Source organism: Argiope bruennichi, chromosome X2 (assembly GCF_947563725.1).
Source record: "Argiope bruennichi chromosome X2, qqArgBrue1.1, whole genome shotgun sequence".
Classification (NCBI taxonomy): Eukaryota; Metazoa; Arthropoda; class Arachnida; order Araneae; family Araneidae; genus Argiope; species Argiope bruennichi.
Window position 1 is genome coordinate 11,137,881 of NC_079163.1, and position 20,937 is coordinate 11,158,817.

At 29.7% G+C, this 20,937-nt stretch overlaps 1 protein-coding gene across 6 annotated transcripts in view; it reads right to left on the bottom strand.

Annotated features, from left to right (window-relative positions):
• The window catches only part of LOC129960811 (CD151 antigen-like), a 165,717-nt gene that overhangs the window by 44,324 nt on the left and 100,456 nt on the right, over window positions 1–20,937 (bottom strand). For 3 of the 6 annotated variants that reach the window (XM_056074470.1, XM_056074469.1, XM_056074468.1), the window contains one exon: window positions 5,128–5,176. The exons of 2 other annotated variants lie outside the window; for them this stretch is intronic. The gene's annotated coding sequence lies outside the window, so the exon portion shown is untranslated. Of the gene's footprint in view, window positions 1–5,127; window positions 5,284–20,937 lie in introns of those variants that run through there. One more of the 6 variants, XM_056074467.1, reaches the window with a different exon arrangement.

Consider the following 20,937-nt stretch of genomic DNA (forward strand, 5'->3'; position numbering starts at 1 on the left):
TTCAATAACTTTCGAAAGAATTGTTTCACAAAAATTATTTGTACATCATTTTGAACTACGAAAAATTTTCTGATTATATTGGTTTAAGTATTATACAATATTAGTTTAATTTTCATACAGTTTTAAATTATCCTGATATGCAGTCAAGGTAATGAAGAAGAAAGTTTTTTGTTCTCTCCATGCATGACGAAAGGAAGACAAATAAATAAGGTATCTTCTAAATTATTTCTTTTTTGTAAATCTTTTTCTTGATATTAAACTTTATAACATGAGATTTTAAAACAAACCTTTACTTTTGCTTCAAATTATTAGTTTAAGAAATCTTTCATCAATTAGAATACCATAAACAGAATGAAATGGATGATGAAAAATTGAATTAAAATAGCATTTAAGTAAAAAAAATTTTCCACAGAAATATTTTATTTTATAAATGTATAAAACTGTCTAATTAAAATAATGATATTTTTAAATTCTTTTCTAATATTGGTTATAATTATAAGAATAATTGCATTTTTTATTCGAAATAATATTTTAAATGTTTGCTTGATATTAAACTGAATTTGAGAATTGAAGAGTAAATTTCTATTTGAGAAGTGATAGCGTACAACTGTATTCATTTAGAGTTTTATCAACATCAGATTTAATTTACCTACTGTCAAACTTTGAAATATGAATCGAGGTACAGCAAACGATTATCGGTTTCTGAATCCTAATGCATTTAAAATTTCTTTTTTTGATGTCGGAATTAATTGTTTTATTTTAAAAATCGTCTAAACGCTCAGATTTTTTTTAATTCATTTTTCTTGTTTCATTGTTGTCATTTGTTTGAATCTTTATCCGTCATCTAGTGTATTATTTTCGAAAGTTATAGTTGAAAATTACTTACTCAAAAAGCTTTGATTTCAAATTATTGATATGAAGTACAATAGTAATCGCTACTGAAAACAAATTTTTAACTTTATAACTAAATACATGGACAAACGAGCTTGTTAATGACGGCTAGTTCAATTTTGGACTGCTGTAACGGTCATTTATCTATAGAAACAATTTTTAGATACGTAAAATAAATGCCAGCGTAACATATAAGCGTTTCAACGGTCATAGCCGTCCTCTGTTTTTCAGGGACAAAATAAAAAATCATAATAAACAAACCAAACTTAAGAGCAGAAATCTCATATCCTTTTCCCCTAACCATGCGGTCACTGATCCGTTTCATGGCAATTATATGAGAATTTTATTTTAACGAAAGCATTTATTGAAAGTAAAAACACAGAACAAGAAAATTATGAACAAAGATCTCTGATTAAGTAATTTTTGTAACAGTAAAAGAAAAACAGCTTTTGAGAGTTTCCCTGGAAAGTGTGTTAATTTTTAATTCCAGAACTAATATTTAATTTGTTATGGCAATAATAAATTTAAAAAAGATGCTTTTCTTGGCATAGTTTTCAAATTAAAAGAGTGTAGCAATAGGTTAACATAATACTATGGAGCGGTTGATGTCATTTCAAAGTTTAGTAAAAATTATTTGAATTATTTCTTTGCCTTCTTTCGCATTGACAAACGTGGCATTTCAGAAGTGGTGCCTGGTTTTTCCGCCAAGAATAATTCTTGAAATAAACAAACAGATAATGTAATCCTTTCTACGTGATAAAAAAGAAAGCTGAATACTGTATGCAACGTTATCCCTGGGATAGAGAAATGAAAAGACTAAGAAAAATACATTTTATGAAGCATTTGCTTTTCCAATTATAGATGAGTTTATTTCAAGTAATGACTGAAATATATTTTATGCCAAAAATACTCAAACCCCAGCAGCAGCTCATCTAAATGATGGCCGATTTAACCATAGTAAAATTTTAACAAATATCAGTTGTATTAAAATTTCAATTATATTCTTTCTTTGCGTTTATTTTAGACAGCCTATAAACCAAGCTAAATGTATTTACCAATTCTTTTACCAATTTTTTTCTATAGAAAATACATTTTCTTTGCTGAAATTTTTGTACCTAACATTCATGAAAAAGTGTTACCTACTGAAAAATGAGCGGTTATATACAGTGAAATCGATGATTAACCAAAAGTTGTGAGGTAATCTGCAAAAAAAACTTTACTCGCAAAAATGCATCAGTGAACTAGAAAGATCAATATACATAACTGCTACATATCCAAAATGTAGAAGCATTCAACAAAGAAAAAAAATCTAAATTTATGAAATTCCGCATTTACAGACCTCAAAATGGGAGGGGGAATTCTCAAAGTGAAACAAAAGTAAAAATGTTTGTTTTTAAAAGCCCTTAAGCGATTTTTAGTTCACTTTGTTCAAATAATACGATTCAATCAATTTCAAATGAGACGACTAAAATATTAATGAGTGCTAGCGAGTTCAGAATTGAAATATTTGTCAGCAGCCGCAAATAATGATCAGAAAGTAGCTTCTTGATCAACTATTTCGGCTCCCTGATAAAACTGTATGTAATAACGCAAATTTTATTTTTTCCGTTCCGGTTATTATTTCATGCAGTGCCCCACTGTGTTATCATTTAAATTTCAATATTTTAAAATTCTTCTTTTTGAAAATTATCCTAAAAATTGTAGTTTTCTTGCAATTTTTGGCTAGATTTGAAGCACCAGAACTAAAATTTAACCTTGTCAGTCGAGTAGATTCCGAACTTACAACTTCACGAATTTAATCATCTACATATAATTTTTACAATAACTTTCCGAGTTTCAGCTAATTCTGCCTCGGTAACCCAGAAATTCTCCACCTGTTGCATACATTGCCTAAGGGAAGTGTGGAATAAAAGAAAAAGATTAACAAAAACGAAAAATAAGAAACAACTAATTATTAGGAGCAAAATAAAAAAATTCGAAAATAAAATACATAGACTGGAATTTTTAAGGGTGATTGTGAATTGTAATTGTGCAAACCGTATTTTAATTATTCTTCCATTCTTATTGCGTAATTGATTAATAGTAAACCATGATTGATATTTGAAACATTTTACTGACGGAATAAAATTATAATTTGCATATTTCTAACGCTGAAAGTAAAATACATAAGCAGATTAATACGAAAATAAAATATAGACATTTCTATATTTTTTCAAAAGATGATAAATAATTCAAATTGTATTTTGATATGATTTACATGGAGGAAAGTTATCGATTCGAACTTGTATGGAAAACTGGGACTCAGATACTAAAAGGTTTAAAAGGTAATCGAAAAAAAGTTGCTTCCAAAAGATCGCAAGGCTGTTAAACAGCTTCTCGCCAACCACAACAACAGGGAGTCGGTACGTTTATTAAGGTCTTTCTGATGATTACCTGCTGAGTATATCAAACTAGCACATCAATTCTCGAGCTATTCAAAATGGCTGATACCTCACTTGATTTTATATGAAAGAGGAAACATAAAAGAGAATTTTCAAACTTCAACCGTAGGCAACATCTAGGATTATCTTCTCCTATGTAATTAGAAATTGTGAATAACAGTTCTTTTCTTCTTTTAATTCGATTTGAATAACATAAAATGGGAAAATTATGTAGAAAAAGTACTCCATTATAAATAAGCAACGGAAATTATTGAGGTTAAAAAAACCTTATGTGGGTTTGTAAAGTAATCAAATTTGACCAATTTCCTAAAGCATATTCAACATTAAGAAGATGAAAAAAAATTATGAAAAAATGTACCGCCAGTTTCCCAAAACTTCTAGTAAACAAGCATCAGATATAATATGAAGTAAAACAATAAAATTTATTCTTCACAGATGCCTCAACATTAATTGCAATGCATTCCTGAATGGGCACTGATATTAAAGAATTTTTTGCATCAGTTCATCAAATACTCTCTTATAAACATTTTTATAGCTTTCAAAAACGTTAGTGATAAAAACTTATTTAATTCTATTAAAACAATATTTAAACAATAACGCTTTCAGCGCTTTATAAAGTAGGGCTATTTTTCGCAATAACATATATTCATCACGGTATTATATATGAATTATTCCTGAACGCAAGAAAAATAATGAAATAAAATTGCATTCATTCAAGAAATTAATTGTAAGAAAATTTCTTTGTTTCCATTTAATGTTCTGTTCTATATCAAATACTCTATTTCAAGACACTATACGTAACACTATTTTGAATTTTTTAAAACTGTTCTTCGACGGTGCTCTTTCAAAGTTAGAAATTAGCTTTTTAACAATGTTATACATTAACTATTCATTTATTATTAACAGATCACCATGTATCATTTTATAAAAGAATATTTAAAGACTCCTGGTAAAGCTAAAAAGCCAATTTTTGTATAAAATTGCTAAACTAAAACCCTTTTTGTACAAAATTGCTAGTTTAAATTGCTAAACTTCAATAAATAATAAAAAAGTTGTTGCCAACTGTCAACACAGTGCTTTTTAGCGTTCATGTCCTCTGACATCTAAAATGTTCCATTCATTTTAGCCCTACAAACCAAATGCATATAAAATATACCAATCGAATAAAATCATTTTTTAAAGCGGTTTTGGATTTTTTTAAAGAATAACCTTTAAACAAGGCAATGAGAAATCATAACCAAGTAATAATATTTAACAGTGAACAGTCAACAAGCTCTGATGAATGAAATTTTATATTAAATCTAATACTATGGATGATACAAACTCATTTAAAGCAACGTAAATCTTTTTCTAATTATAACGTAGGAAATTCCTATCCAGTATAACATCCAAAATCCCATCCCTTTTTGCAGAAAGGGATTAAAGAAATTGCTCTTGAGAATGCTCTGGTTTGCATAAACTAAAGCTTTCAAATCAATATTTGTTACAAGTATACAACATTAAAAATATTTTACCAATTATTTACATTTGAAATATGCAGTGAAACAACTTTGAGAAATGACCCTTCGAATTAGGACATAAAAGAGATATTATTCAGGGATATCATTTAGGGACACAGAACATTGAATATGCAACAAAACATTTCGGATGGCCTCCCCTCGTAATCGAGCGAAGGAGTAGAAGGGGGAGAAATTGATTCGTGCCCCCTCCTGACGAAAGACGCCAGAACAAGCGGAAGCTGTGGACCCTAAAGAGTGATGAGGCTGAGAGAGATGTAAACAAAGCGTCCACTTACCGATGAGTGGGAGCAATCGTCGACGGGATGAGTTGCCGCTTTACAGGCTCTGTAGGTGAGAGAAAAGAACGAATTAAATTCCCTGTGAGGGAACGGCGTCCTGAAAGGGAAGCACCGTCCGAGCCGATTGAAGAGGAGAGCCACTGGACGAAGAGGCAGAGTGGGAACCTTGAACGAGTGCCGACAGATGGCGCCGCCAAGGGATACCTGCAGATGCGACGCTTGGCGAGGGGGGGGGGGAGGGATATGACTACTGTTTGGATTTTCAACTTATTCTTGACCTCTCAAGATCATTTCGTGAAGTAGACCATTGAGTGACGCAACAGGGGGAAATGGGGCTCTCCCTTTCAATCCACTCTTCAAGTGAATGTTAGTTGGTGGACACGACACAACTCAGAGCGATCAGGATTCTGAAGGAATCAATCCCTTAAGCAATCTATGAATAGAAATACCTCTAAGTAACAAATATTGCTAAGAAATATCTCTTAAGCAATCTATGAATAAAAATACCTCTGACTAACAGAAATATTGCTAAGAAATATCTCTTAAGCAATCTATGAATAAAAAAGTTACTCGCCTTTAAAGAGTTTCTATAATTATAAAAAGTGATTTAACTGAAGAATTAAAAACATAATAACCGAGTATGCATCATTTCGAAGTGCTATCTTTCGAATAAACATTATCTGAAGAAATCTTTTTAAAAATCTAGAAAATAAAACCTTATATTGAACCAAGTTCGTTAAATTAGTTTAATTATATACAAACATTGAAATATTCATTCAAAATGAAAAATATACGACAGTGAAATCTCAAACACTGCTACAATTATGACAATCATTCATCTATTAAAATCACGAAATTTCGGATGTTAAAATCCTAACAATTACTTTAAAGAAAATGAATTAAGTATTAAAATACACTATGCTTGTTTCATTGCTTAAAAAGGAAGATGAACTTCCATTCAAATCCTGCGGACTTTATGCGTCTATAATCCTAACGAAAATTGTTTAAAAGAAGCGAAAATGAAACCTGTAATTATATCTGTGTTCGAAATGGTAAATATTATTACTTAAAAACTACTGTTTTAACTTATTCAAATAAAATTCCGATCGTTCTTCGTATTTTGATGGGATTGTTTATACTTAAGATAGAAGCGAATGGATTTACTAATTAACTTCTTACTTTATATTAAAATGAATTCCTCAACAGTAAACGTTTTAGAAAGCAAATAAAAGACGAAATTTGGATGTAACATTTTGAGCTTGATTGTTTTAGAAAATAATTTTAAAGCCTGAATATATTAATTATTTGCACCAAAAAAATCGCACTGAGAATAAAAATTAACAATCTAGAATGATATTTTAGCAGAAGTCAATACAAACTGAAAGCATAATGTTTTAATATGTCAATTAAGACTATCAAGCTCAGTGCTTTTGCAATTTTTTTTCATCTACATGAATTCTCTCAAAATAAATTTAAATAATCTAATAATATCGCAATTCATTAAGAATGTTTATCGTTTTTCAATAGGTATATTTTTTGTAGATAGATTAGCTAATATTAAAATCTGAAGTATCTACTTCTTTTGGTTTAATAGTGTGGAGAGACGTTAGAATCATACAATACTGAAGAAAAACTATTCTGAAAAAGTCAAACTTACAAATCTATGTTTCTGCCGATTTATCCGTCATATCCTTGAAACAAATAAACAAACAAGAAAAATAAAAACAGCAAAAAGGTTTTGAAGCTAAATAGTTTCTAACCGCAATAGGCGGATTTCTTATGTCGAAATCGAAAAGCCTTGTCAGCAATCGACAGTGATGAGTGGGTGAGAGGAAATTTTCTTCCGGAATTTTTTCCCTTTTCCCTCTTGCACCTGCTTATAACACATTTTTGAAACAAAAATTAACAAAAGAGTTGTAATTACATGAATCATTCTTCGGAGTCAAGAGGTTAGCATACGACTCAAGATGATACGAGTGGTCGTTTCAACCGGGAAATTTATGCAACTTATTGCATTTCGTGTTGAGAAGAAATACCAAAAGAAACTTGAAATATTATTCGATGAATTAAAAAATTCCTAAAAAGCTTCAAATAATAAATAAAAAATTAGATACTCCGATAAGAAAAATCAATGAAATCGTGTTCAGATTTTAATCATTTTTCAATACGTATCTGAATCTTCAAACAATTGATTCAGTAGATATTTATTCCTTAGGAATTGTTTAGTAGCCTATTTTATATGGAAAAAGGATTTTCTTTATAGCCATTTAAGCATTACTGAGAATGAATACCGAGTCAATTAATTCAGTAATTCCATCCATTCATTTATTTATTTATTTATTTCTATTTCCATTGACGATCATTATCTGAACATCATACTGATGAATTCTAAAGATTTAATCCTTTCATGAAAAATATTAAAGATTGTTTGGGTAATTTGTATAATGAAATAGTTTCTAACTCAATTTGAGATCTAATAGTTTTGTTTGAAAAATTTCTCCAATCAGAAGAGGAATATTTCAAAATGTTTGAGAGGTTCGGGCATCTCTCTCAAACATCTTAAGGTGATGTTATTTCGATCAAATTGGATAAGTCTACAATTGTTAAAATTTAGTCATTTTATTAAAATGTATTTTACTGAAAGAATGCACAGACAGTTCAAACAAATAAGAAGGGCATCTCACCAAAGGAAATGTTTATGTCTAAATTTAATATGACACATTCTGAGGAGAATTAATTGAAGCCCTAATTCCGATATAAATTAAAGGTTTTTACTCATATAATAGGAATTTATGCAACTTTTTAGACTGCTATTATTTTCAAACGCTTTGCTGTTTTTGAATCATCAAATTCCTAATGGCATGTTCAGCATCATTTAATCAAATAAAGTTTTCAATTAACAAATAAGTAATTTTAGTTACATGATCAGTTCCCTCTTTATCTAAAATGTCCTCAAAACACCAAAAAAAAATACAATATGTACAACATTTTTCATTAATTATTATTAAATAGTGCATATTTAAGCATATACTACTACATAATTAGTTATAGGCAGTCATCCAGGTAAGGATTCAAGTCAGGAAGTCTATACAACCAAAATTAAACATATATCTGTTCAGGGTGAAAACATTGTTAAATGAGATTCAATTTTTCACATTATTCAAAAATGTAATACAATTTATTATTAATATTAAGTATTAAAAAACAAGAATTGATGAGCTTTAAAGGATTTTAATGGATATTTCTCGAAACGGCAGGCAATGACACCGAGTTCTTTTCCCATTAATAACCAGAGTTGATTCCTCTACAGCTTTTATCAAAATATAATACGATACTAAGATCTCATCTTACAGGAACTCAGTGAATTTGGGTAGATTGCTTTAACCATCCATAGATAGAAACAGAGTAAGCGATAATATTTTAAGAATTAACAGCAAATGCAAAAAAACCATCGAAACTAAATTCACGTTCCAATTAAAAATTTCTGTTAAAAACTTGTGCATAGTAACTTTTTATGAACCCTTTGCAAATAAGATATTTTCATCTTAGCTTAGATTTTTAATTCGCTTTGGAGGTATAAAATATTAAGCATTTTCCCAATACTAACTTTCAGAAATTCGAAAAAAGATTTAAAGGTTAATTTTTATCAAATTACTATATAATCAATACAAAAATGTAGCAATATTTTTTTCCTACAACAGTTTAAAGTGCGCTATGTATCATGGGTATTTATATAGAGAACCATATGATGCGTAAAAAGACAAAGAGGCTCTAATATCTAGGATATACTCTCATTTTTTTAAAAGTAAATTACCTTTTCGTCGTAATAATATGTGCAATAGCAAAACCTGTCGGTGTTACCAGAGTATGCAAATGTCTATCCTATGTAAAAAAAGAAACTATTTTTCTCTTATAATAGTAAAAAATTTTAATTTTAAATTAGGCACGATTAAAAAGTTACAATTATTTGTAAAGATAGTTATTTATTCATTCCAACAATAAACTTTCCAGGAAAAAAATACAGTATTTTTTGCACTTGTCTATTTCCCAGTGAAAGAAGCAATGATCAAATCTCATCTAAGCAACATTCATTTAAAATTTACATTTCTAAAGAACATCATTCAGGCCTTCCAATTTGGCATACAATTCTCCATTCAATATTCATCACCTTAACTCAAGGGCTCTTTTTCTCTTCCAGTGTAATTTTTTGCAGGATTGTCTATTTGTATTCTTTTTCCTCTCAGCATATTTCTTCCATTGCTGAATGACTGCCACCTTTCTTACTTTTACTCAATGGAAATTCCAGGATGAAAAATAGGTTGGAACTTTTCTAACTGGGAAATTCGCATTCTTAGTTATTACAATCCCCTCGAACGTGTCATTTAAATGAGCCCCTCCACAGCCTCCAGTCACGAAAGGGTTAAAAATAATAACTAGCCTTTTCTGAGAGTAAATATCCGGCTCAACAACACCAATTCTTTGGAAAGAATCGAGAAAAGGTTAACATTTTCCGTCAACAGAATTTTCCGCTTAAGATCAAATTTTACCCATAGAAAATGCGTGCAGATCCTCCATTTCAGATATAAAACTAAAGAATTGTTGACATGCGATAAAATGAATATATTATTACTGTCGAAACAAAGTACCTGAAATGGATAAAAATAATGACAGATATTGCCTTTTGCTGCCTAACAGATAATTATTAAGGAAAATAAAATACTTTAAAAATAAATTTTTAAAAATATACTAAAAAGTACAAAATAATTTCATCAAAATCTGGAGATCAAAACAATCATAAAAGTGCAAAGTGTTGATGAAATATTTCATATAAGTTGCAATTATAAAAATATAATTTTTTTAATAAATTAGGAATATTTTTAAAGATATTCTTTGTGGTTTAAAATATATTCATTGCTTCAAGCTTTTACTATTTTTAATACTGATTTTTTAATGAAATATTATATTTTATTTGGAATTTTATCAAAAGTGTGTTAAGCTTTTTTAAAAAAATTAACAATTATTTTCTGCTTTATAGTCTCCAATATATTTCATAATTCATTGTTATTGAATCCTATGATAAAATTTTAATTAAATTCCCTATCAGACGACACTCTTCTATGGCAACTAAGTCTCCTTAACTAAATTATAAGTAATCGAATTATTGGTAACTAAGTTCTAAAAATATTAAAGTACGGTATTTTCTTGAACAACACATTTGAACAAAATTTCTGGTATCTTAGTATATAAGGAAGGGTAAAAAATCATTCACAAAATTCTGTTTTTCAATAAAAGCGTACCTATTTAAAATGAGGTCCAGGGAAAATACCAAAACAACGCAACCCCCCTTTTTTAAAGCTATAATCTGCATGATACCTTTCTTTCCTCTGAAACTTTATACCAGAGAATATTAAAACTGGAATTTCAATGAAACCTAAGTAATATATGAAACATTTTGGAATTAATGTGATTGTTATTTTACAGAATTGCCTTAATTTTGTAATGCCTGCCTAAGTTCCATATCTAAATTTCAATACCTAAATTTTAGTTTAGGTATTGAAAATATTTAAATATAAATACAAAAAAAAGGTAAGATACAAAAAAGAAACTATGCGCAAAAAATATAGTATCATTTGAACTAAATTTTGTTACACGAACAAAATAAAAATGTTCAGCTTATTTTGCATCTATTGTGGGTTGATGATTTAGGATCTTATATTTTATTGATAAAAAGAAAGTTAAGTAGAATGACTTCCTAAAAATATTAAACCTAATGAAGATTGTTTAAATCATGTTTGCTCAAAATGATAAATGTAGATTGCAATTATTGCTCCTTACTTAGCTAATTTTAAAATATACATCTAAGCTACACACGGAATTGAATAACAAATTAATTGAAGATTCATTCATCCTGAGACTAAGAAAAATTACATATATCTAGAAAATAAAAAGTTTTAGCTATTATCTAAAATATTCATTTGCATTAAAAATACATCACATCCCGAATGCGATTCTGAAATATAAATGATCATATATTCACAACAACATGTAATATGCATGGGGGATGGGGAGGGACTAGCACTCATAAAATGATAAAATATCTAAAAAAAAAAGTTAATTTTGGTGGAAAAATATAGCTGATTTATATAATGTTAATTTAATCATTAAAATCGCCGATGCTTCAAATAATTTTCATTAAAATAATTAAAAATTATTTTTCTATCTACTTACATTTTGTTTATAACAGCAAATTAATAGATCAGATATTTTCACTTGAAAATAAGAAAAAGTTGCCACTTTCTTAAGTAATACATAGTTAAGAATATCTATAAACTTAGAAGCTATAAAATTCTTCTAAATAATTCAAGCATAAAACTATTCATACAGCAATTCTACTCCTGAAATAAATATTGACTTAAGCTTAAAATCGTACAAAGGAAGAAAGAAAATCTAAATAGGAGGGAAAAAAAGATTTAAAGACTTGGTGAAAATGAACGATTTAACTATTCGAATTTAAAAAAATTAAATGATTAAAAACATAATATTTGGAAGAAGGAAGTATATGTAAATTTTTATTCTATAACATTTCCAGAAACTCATTGAGCATTTAATTTTTAATGCTTACATTTTGGTTTATTAAAATTATTTAAATTCGAGCTGTATTCCGATTCTCCTAAATGCGATAAATATTCTTTAGTCACTTGATATCAAATATTCTGATCATTAATGAGCCAACAAACATAACATTGTCTTAATATTAGAAAAGATAATTCACAATAGATGGTTCTTTGAATCTTAAGGGCTTGTCACAAAAGTGTTTAAAATATATTTAATAAAAACCATTTGGAAGTTTTTATTGAAATTTCACTAAACTTGATTAAATAAAGTGATTTCTTATATTTTAATTTAAAAAGACTTAAATGATAAATTCGAACAACTGTTTGAGTAGAAATCTTCCTTTCCTAGAAAAATGTAAAACAAATGCGTATATTTCTTTGATTTCCTGCTTAAACAACTTTATCTAAAGTGCATACAATTACATTTGATTTAGTAAAAAATAGCAATAACTAATAACAAAAATTATATACACCATTCATTTATTCGCAGAGGACCTACAAATAATTATTTGCAGTTGACTTTTTTTTTTTTTTTTTACAGTTTACCAAACTAGTAAAAGTATTTCGCTCTATATTCTTTGAAAATAGGAACAAAACTTTATTCCTAATTTATCACGATCTTCAGAAGGAACGAAAAAATTGAATACGTATGAATATGGATGTTATGGCATTTCATTTCCATTTATAACGCGAGATCCCCTGTGAAGTTAAATGAACCTGCCCTTCTCTAGGTATTTAAGTATTAATAAAAATGTTCAAATTTATCCCCCATACCAACATCTTTAGAAAGTACCTTGGCTTTTCGGAAACAGATTTTTGATCATCCATATACCTGTTAAAGATCTGTTTTTGTTATTTTGTGTTGAGAAACAGAGTTTGTATTGATTTCCCGGTTGTAAACATTCTGTACGTTCTCCTTCACCTGATTTCATTTTTTCATCCTGAATAATTTTCATTTTTATGAATCTGAAAAACAAGAGTTTAAAACAAAACTTAGTATTCCTCTAAGCATTACAAACTGATTCTCCAATTCTTCTAATTCTGATAATGGCAGCAGAGCACATGCTTTGCCTGCCTCAACCTAGTTACGCCTCTGTCTTTGAAATATGAACGAATTTAAATAAATGCGTGTAAAAATACAAATGGAATGTCTAATTTCTGCTTAAAATAAACAAAATCTGTTCAGAATTCTGTGACGGTTCAGAAATAGAATTAATTCTGTGTCGATTTGAGAGCGTGTTTTTATAAATAACGCTGATAAGAATAATTCAAAATGATTCTTTTCATTTAGCATAAAAGATTGGATCTAAATATTTGTCAATAAAATGATGTTATAAAAAAAGTTAAAGAAATCCTCATTCATTGGCTTCAATTCTTTTCTTCAAAATTAATCAAGAAGTGTTTAATCTTCACTGAAGTTTAATCTTATTTAACCGCTTAACCGTTTCGCCCGTATGCCATACGTGCATCGATTTATCGATTTTAGATAGTTGTAAGAAAAGAAACCATTCATAACGAATATAATTCAATATTAAAATTACTTCGAATACATAGATAAGTCAAGTATTCAATGGATTTTCATTTGAATCAAAATAAGAGAATATTCCCAAAAGAGAAGGTGTCATCTTATTAGATAGTAAAGAAAATAAAACAATTAAGGGGTTAAGGTCATAGGAATGCCAGGCATCTCAAATTCTTTAATTTCAAAAGAGATGCTCTGTTACTGGGTTCGTGGAATGTGTCACACTTTATTTTTGCTCACACATTATAATTTGACTAAAGCATTTGGTAAGGATTAAAGATCTAATCAATTTGGGTGGAAGGTAAGGTTGAAATCAAACTATCAGGTATTGGTATTTCGAATATATAAAGTAGAATTACCTTAAGCACTTCCTTTAGCATAAAATATTGAAGTCTGATTCATTATAAAAGAACAAAATTCAGCTTTTAATTTTATTTTGTGGCCCATTTTTGTCCTCCAGCGCCGAGTCAAATGCCACAGTGCTTTGTCTTGAAACACTGCGAGTTGAGCGGGGAGAAAAAGAAGTGTAAGACTAATATATTTTATGCTTTAGATCACACTATGCCTGATATAAAGCAATAAATATTACTGTTTCTAAAGAGTCCTCATTTGTGTTTTAAAACTGAATATGTGCACAGAAAACACACACACACACTTTTTCCCCTTTAAATAAGAGCCGCTTATAAGTCACTCATCATCCCTAGAAGTTTCACTGAAAGATGCTCATTTACTCTAGAACATATTCAGCATCCCTAGAAGTTTCACTGAAATATGCTCATTTACTCTAGAACTGATATTCAGCATCCCTAGAAGTTTCACTGAAAGATGCTCATTTACTCTAGAACTGATATTCAGCATCCCTAGAAGTTTCACTGAAAGATGCTCATTTACTCTAGAACTGATATTCAGCATCCCTAGAAGTTTCACTGAAAGATGCTCATTTACTCTAGAACTGATATCAAAATTCGAATTAAAAGTATAAGAGAATCCTATTTATAATCATTATCGTCTTTAAATGAATGAAAATATTCGAATTTCGTTTTCCTAAGTTGCAGAAAACCGAAATATTTAGGTATTATAATACTTCTACGTAGTATCACCGCACTTAAAAAATATTTCAGGAAAAGAAAAAAAACAGGCAAGAAGAGACGTACCAAGATGATTCTGCACCCTTTGCAGATCTTTCAAAGCTGCGTCTCATCACTACGTGGTGCATTTTTCATTTTCTCTAAGAAGTCCCTCTGGAAAATGCATGTTTTTTTTTTTTTTTTTTTTTACATAGATTTGAAAATTTTCTAATTTTTAATAGTAGATTTTTTAAAAAATGGCATGCTCTTGGAAAAAAGAATCTTAACCCTACACATTTATTTGACTACACATCTACATTACACACCTACACATTATATTGACTACACATTTATTTGAAATAACTTTTGTATCTGAAGAGCATTTAATTTTTTGAACATGTGAAGGTAGTAGCTTTTACGTAAGAATTGATTTATTTCTAATTATTTGGATTATATACTGTTGCATGATATTGAGATAACTTAAGCTAATTAGAATTACAAAAAAAGGAAACAAATTCAAACAAATACGGAACGTTCTGATACGTTAAATGTACCCAAAGGATGGATGAACTATATTGATAAAAAATATTACGTAAGTACAATTTGCGATTTATTTAAGTAATAAATCGCAAATTGTACACACTTTCTGAAAGATTGATTTATTCATAATTTCTAACCAATCACAGGAAGATCATTCATGCATAATTTTTTACTAATACAGCAGATCATACTAATCTAATTCTTAAACTTTATCAATGACTATTTTTTCGCCCCTTCCCTCTGCCTACGCCCTAGGCGGGGACCAGTCTAGCCACCCCCTAGGTACGATCTTGAAGGCGATGATGCTTAACGAGTTGCGTGCCATGTCACTGGCCCATAAATGACACCGATCTTTTCAGAAGGGCCAGGCTATTAATATATGTATGATGGGCATTTTTGATGGGCATAGCATGTATTTTGGTTTGGATCTCATGGGAAATCTTTAGAAGATTCACTTAGGAAATCTTATTAAACAAGGTAGTTAATTCATTCTTCGTTAGTAATAGAGTATAATAATTTGTTAATTGATAATTATCTACCAATAAGTAGTTCAACGGAGAAAATGGGAAAATCTAGGGTGACTGAAAAAGGAGCCTCTGGTCATTTGAAGGGCAGTCAACCGGGACGACTGAAACGAGATCATGACAACTTCATTGTTTGACAAATATTCTCAAACAGCAATCGTTCATTGGAATCGGACACACTTTGTCACCATCCGTATTAGTTTCAGACAAGGAGTTCAGATGTATTGTATATTCAGATGTATATTGTATTTAGGGCTCAGATGGATGCGATTTACGAAACAGATAAAATACTAGTTTGAAATCTTACTCTCTATCACAAATCAAATTCTGTTTAGAGGGTTTACAATGAGAAAATAATCGACTATGGGAAGGAGACTTCAATTTTACATTCTGTGTGCAATGAACATAAAATATTGAAACTGTTTTCTTTTTCCCTTTTTATAATCCAAAATAACAAGGATGCAAAAAATACTGTTCCTTTCTATCACTTACACTTGTTACGCTCGTTTAAAGATGGCATTACTAACAGTTAGTGCTATTGTAAAAAGACAAAGAAGTAAAAAGTATAATTGTTTAGTAAAAATATGAACATCAAAACAAAATCATAAAAGCTTGAAACATTGATATGAATACTTCAAGAAAATTGGAAATTTAATCATGTTTAATACTTCAGTAAATGGTTTAAGATTTTTTTTTATACCATAGTCTTTATAGCCTAAATTCCTTATTATATTATTTACACTATTTTAAGATTTTCTTTTGGCATTCATAATTTTGATAAAAATGTACTTCTTACATTAATAAAAGCGTGCTTATATTTTTATTTATTTATTTACTTATTTTATCTAATTAAAAGGCTAAAAAGTACAGAACAATGAGAGTTTAAATAAAATCTAAAAACTTGAGCTGAAATAACTTGAGTCAATAAATTTTGAGCTACAAACTATTTTTCATTAAAAAAACATGGAAAAGGATATTCTAAGAAGTGCTATTGCGCTTTTCAGCTCATATTTTTTTTTATAATGCAGTGTTAGTTATCAAATTAGATGATTAATTTCCTTAATTTTTTCCCCATACACGTTCACTTAATTCTGCATTTTTGTATGAATGAGAAAAAAAAAATCATCAGAAGATATCAAACTTCTTCGGCACTCAAACAGTTGAGGGATAATATTTTCAACATTCCGAGTTAGCACAATAGTGCAATCTATCCAAAAAAATATCAGTTACGCATTCAAATCTTTGGAAACGAGTCAATAGTGCCATTTTTGAGTCTAATAAGATCTTCCACCTTTTTCGTGGAAATCGGATCTTTTACCTGATCCCCAAAGATAGAAACCATCTAGGTAAATATTTGGTGAAAAAAAGTTACGAATGCGATAAAACAATATAACTATTTGGATATTTATACATGACAACACGCATTCCAAAACCAGTTGTTGATGGCTTCGGTAAATTTTTGAACGTTGAAGACCATTCGTGTAGAAATAATTTTCCTTTTTCACCATCATACATAAGTATTAGTTTTAATAAAAAATACAATTCTCTATTGAATCAAGTAGTTAAAAAGAGATTTTGAAAAAGAACGGGAAAATAATAAATTCATACTCGAGCTATTTAGTTTACATAAAAATCATTCCCTAATGCCAATTAGGGAATGATACTGATTCGGGCAAATTTACAATATTTTATATAATAAAAATAGAGACGTGCAACTTATATCTTCAGATAAATCTTAATTATTTTTTCTTTGGATGTACATTAAAGTTTGAATAAATAAGAAAATAACAGGCAATTGATTTATCCCGGAATGAGAAATCATAGCTTTTGTGCCACACGCTATACATATATTGATGCATTCTTCGACAAACTAAGTTTAAAAAGAAAAATATTGAAACAAATTTATGGCATCGAACTGTATGAAAATTTCACTCTGAAATCCATATTTATTTTATATTGCCTTCATTACTATTAATACCGTTACAGCGGAAGACAAGCAACTAGATAAAGACTACGTATAAACCCTGTTGTAAAGAGACATTCATTTACTTAATAAAATAAAAATTACAAAATAAAATTATCTGCAATTATCAACACATTATTCCAACTATCCGGAGAAAAATTTGTAAAAATTTCTATTATGGAGAATTGATATGTAATTTTTTGAATAACAGAGTATATATACTTTTAACGAGTTTATGATGACAGTTATTCTGGTAAGAGAACTTCGATTTTTCCCACTATGCTCCCCCACATGATGTGAACAGTGTAAATAGTTGTAAGAAGGCTGTTGATGTGAAACGCACTTGCCAAAAGATACAGTTTGTAATAAATATATATTATCTTTTAAAATTTCACATTAGTTCAATTTTTAATAACCACTATAAGTTCGATTTTAATAAAATTTAAATTTTCTTGGCTATTTAATGTGTGCGCACATCTTCCTTCCAATTTTTGTTTTTCCAAAATCAAAAAAATTGCTTGTCAGTCAAAAGCGACGTCAAACTAAGGGCTCGGCTGCTTTTCCCTTTTCATCTAAACGGCCGTGCTTCGTTACAAGAGGAATGTAAACAAAACAAGAACGGAAAATGAATGCAAAAAAAAAGACGAGTTTATTGACCATTTCGGCCGTTGATTGAAAAGGCGTTAGGGATGTGTGTCAGTGTCAGACAGGAAAGTAAAACCCGTTCAATTGAAGGCCATCGAAATGGAGAGTTTGTGCTTGACCGGTGATTGACTCGAGAAATGATGACTGACCGAAATTAGTTCAACTGTTATCAGAGAGAAGGACACCACCTTTCCTGAAAACTTGTAGGGATGACACATTGTATGCGAGCAACATTCGGCAGGCTTTCGCGAAATAAGGAAATTCACTGCAATTATAATCCAACAATGTAATTGCCAGGCCTACCAGTATTTCAAATTGCATTGACAGGTTCACATTCTACAAACCATTAAGGTGAGCTGTATCAGATCATCATGCTTAAGAAAAATCGTAATTCTTCTTGTTTGATCATTAATCGAGCTTTGAAATCAGCCTTTTATTTTATTATCCAGATCCGAAGTGCTTTTCCAGGCACTTAAAATGTATTTTATCAAGGGCAAAGAAAAATCGTTCACAGCAGCTCAAATTAATTATTATTCTAACTTGACCAGAATTGCATCTTACAATAACTAGAAACGGTATATAAGTGATTTATTTTCCTTGTTTAAATTAGAGAAAATTTGTTTTGTAGCCCACGCAGTGCTTAGATGACTCAGTGCTGAGAATGTAGATTACAAGCTACGTCCTCAATATTTTTATTATCAATAAATTACACACCTTCGGCTCGATAAGGCTGTCTTGTGAATATTCTGCATTTTCTTTAAGGATTTAATGAAACCTTGTACATTAAAATAGCACGACTCTATTATTCATTTAAAAATTTATTTTTTTGGCCACGATAATAGTCATATCATTCGGTTCTTATTAGAAATCACAGAACTGGGTTTAAAAAGAAATTTTAAAACATTAATAAGGAGATGAAATTCAAAGGTTTTTATTTTTCTTATGATAAATGAAAATAAACAAAACCAATAAATAAACAAAACAGCTTTTATAATGACCACCATTTGAAAAGAGTCGCATTGAAAAGCAATCTAGCTCCAAGAACCAAACATTTGATTTTCATTTAAATGTATTTTATCAGTGTAGTAATTACTACAATGGACGATATACACCTGATTGTCACTTATATTTGAAATAGTCATCAACAGAAGATTTGAGTAAAGATTGAAATGGTTGAAACTGACTCAAGACATTTCTTTTAATATTGCTCCCACCATTATATACTAGGTGTCTAAAAAAGTAGAACAACTTTTTATTTCCCTAAATATTGAACCGAGACGCATATTTAAAGTTACAAAATTCCATTTAATAAAGTGAAAAGGTTCTTTGATTTCTCTGGAGGAAGATAATAAGTTTAAAAAATAAAATTTTTATACATCTCTCAGAATGTAAAAATGTCAATCAGTAAAATGTTTTCCTCACACTCGTCTATGCACACGAAGCTTCACACTGGTTAGTCCAATTTTATGTAATACTATTCTAAGTGGTTACCGATATATCCAGTTTCGATTGACATTATGTTTGAACTAAGAGGAAATATACCTTTGGCAGTACACACCCTATAGATCTTTACTGACAAAACTCAAAAAGTCTGTCCTTTCCAAATGCGATCCAAAAGAATGGGATCGCATATTCACAAGTATTGCTAAAAGAAGGCAATTTTGTGTAGTTTTCAAAGAATATGTTATTTCCCAATTCTGTCCTTTTAACAGTTTTTTTGTGATGTGTATTATCTCTGAAAATTACAATGAAAGATTGGCTCAAATACGCCGGTCAGAAATATGGAAAAATGATCCAAGTGAATAAATTTGTCTCTTAATACAGGGTGTTTATAAAGTCCCGGACCCATTTTGATGTTTAACAACTCGTAAAATAATAAAGATATAAACAAACTTATGGCATTTATTGATGGAATAACTCATATATTTTCCTTTTCAGGATTGAATATTTTTACTTTTGTAAATATCGTCTGCACATGTGGTTAATTTCAGATAATTTCATTTTCCAGTCTAAATATCTGTACTTTTCTAAATATTGTCTGTTTATTAATTGCATTTTTCTCTCTTTTGTTTTTGGCAACTATTGCAATATTATGTTTACTTTTGACGTGTTTGTTCTATGTAGTACTTTTGTATGTGGTGTTTTATTCGAGCGGATATTAAGGAGAATGCATACACCACAAGAGAAAGCACAGATTTTATGGTGGTTCATAGAAATGAAATCGATAGTGCAAGCACAGAGAAATTTCAGAAGAATTTACCAAAAAGATCCTCCATCCAAAAACAGCATCTTGCGGTGGAAAAAGAATTTTCTAGAAATTGGAAGTATCGAAGATAAGAAACGTTCCAGACGTCCTTGCACAAGTGATTTTGATGTTGAGCGTGTCAGAGAGACATTTTTACACAATCCTAGAATATCTGTGAGATCAGCGGCAACAGAATTGGATATGCTAATTTCGACGGTGTACAAGGCTATTAAGAAAAAATTAAGACTGCATGCATACAAAGTTCAAATTGTTCAAGTTTTGGAACCGAACGATAGGCCTAGGAGGATGGCCTTTGCAACAGATATGCTAAGGAGGATAGAAGATGCTGCTGATTTTCTGAAGAGCATAATGTTCTCCGATGAAGCATCCTTTCATGTTTCTGGCATTGTTAATCGCCATAATGTGCGCAAATGGCTCTGTGGATGCCGACATGCTTGTCGCTACCTGGCGTGAAATTGACTATCAACTTGATATTCTCCGTGCGACGAAGTGGGCACACGTGGAAGTTCATTGACAAGGATCATGAAACTTTTTGAGTCTATTTAACCATTTATGTTATTAATTTAAATCTATCTTTATTATTTTATGAGTTATTAAACATCAAAATGGGTCCGGGACTTTATAAACACCCTGTATTTCAGAAAATTTTATCGATAGAAACATGAA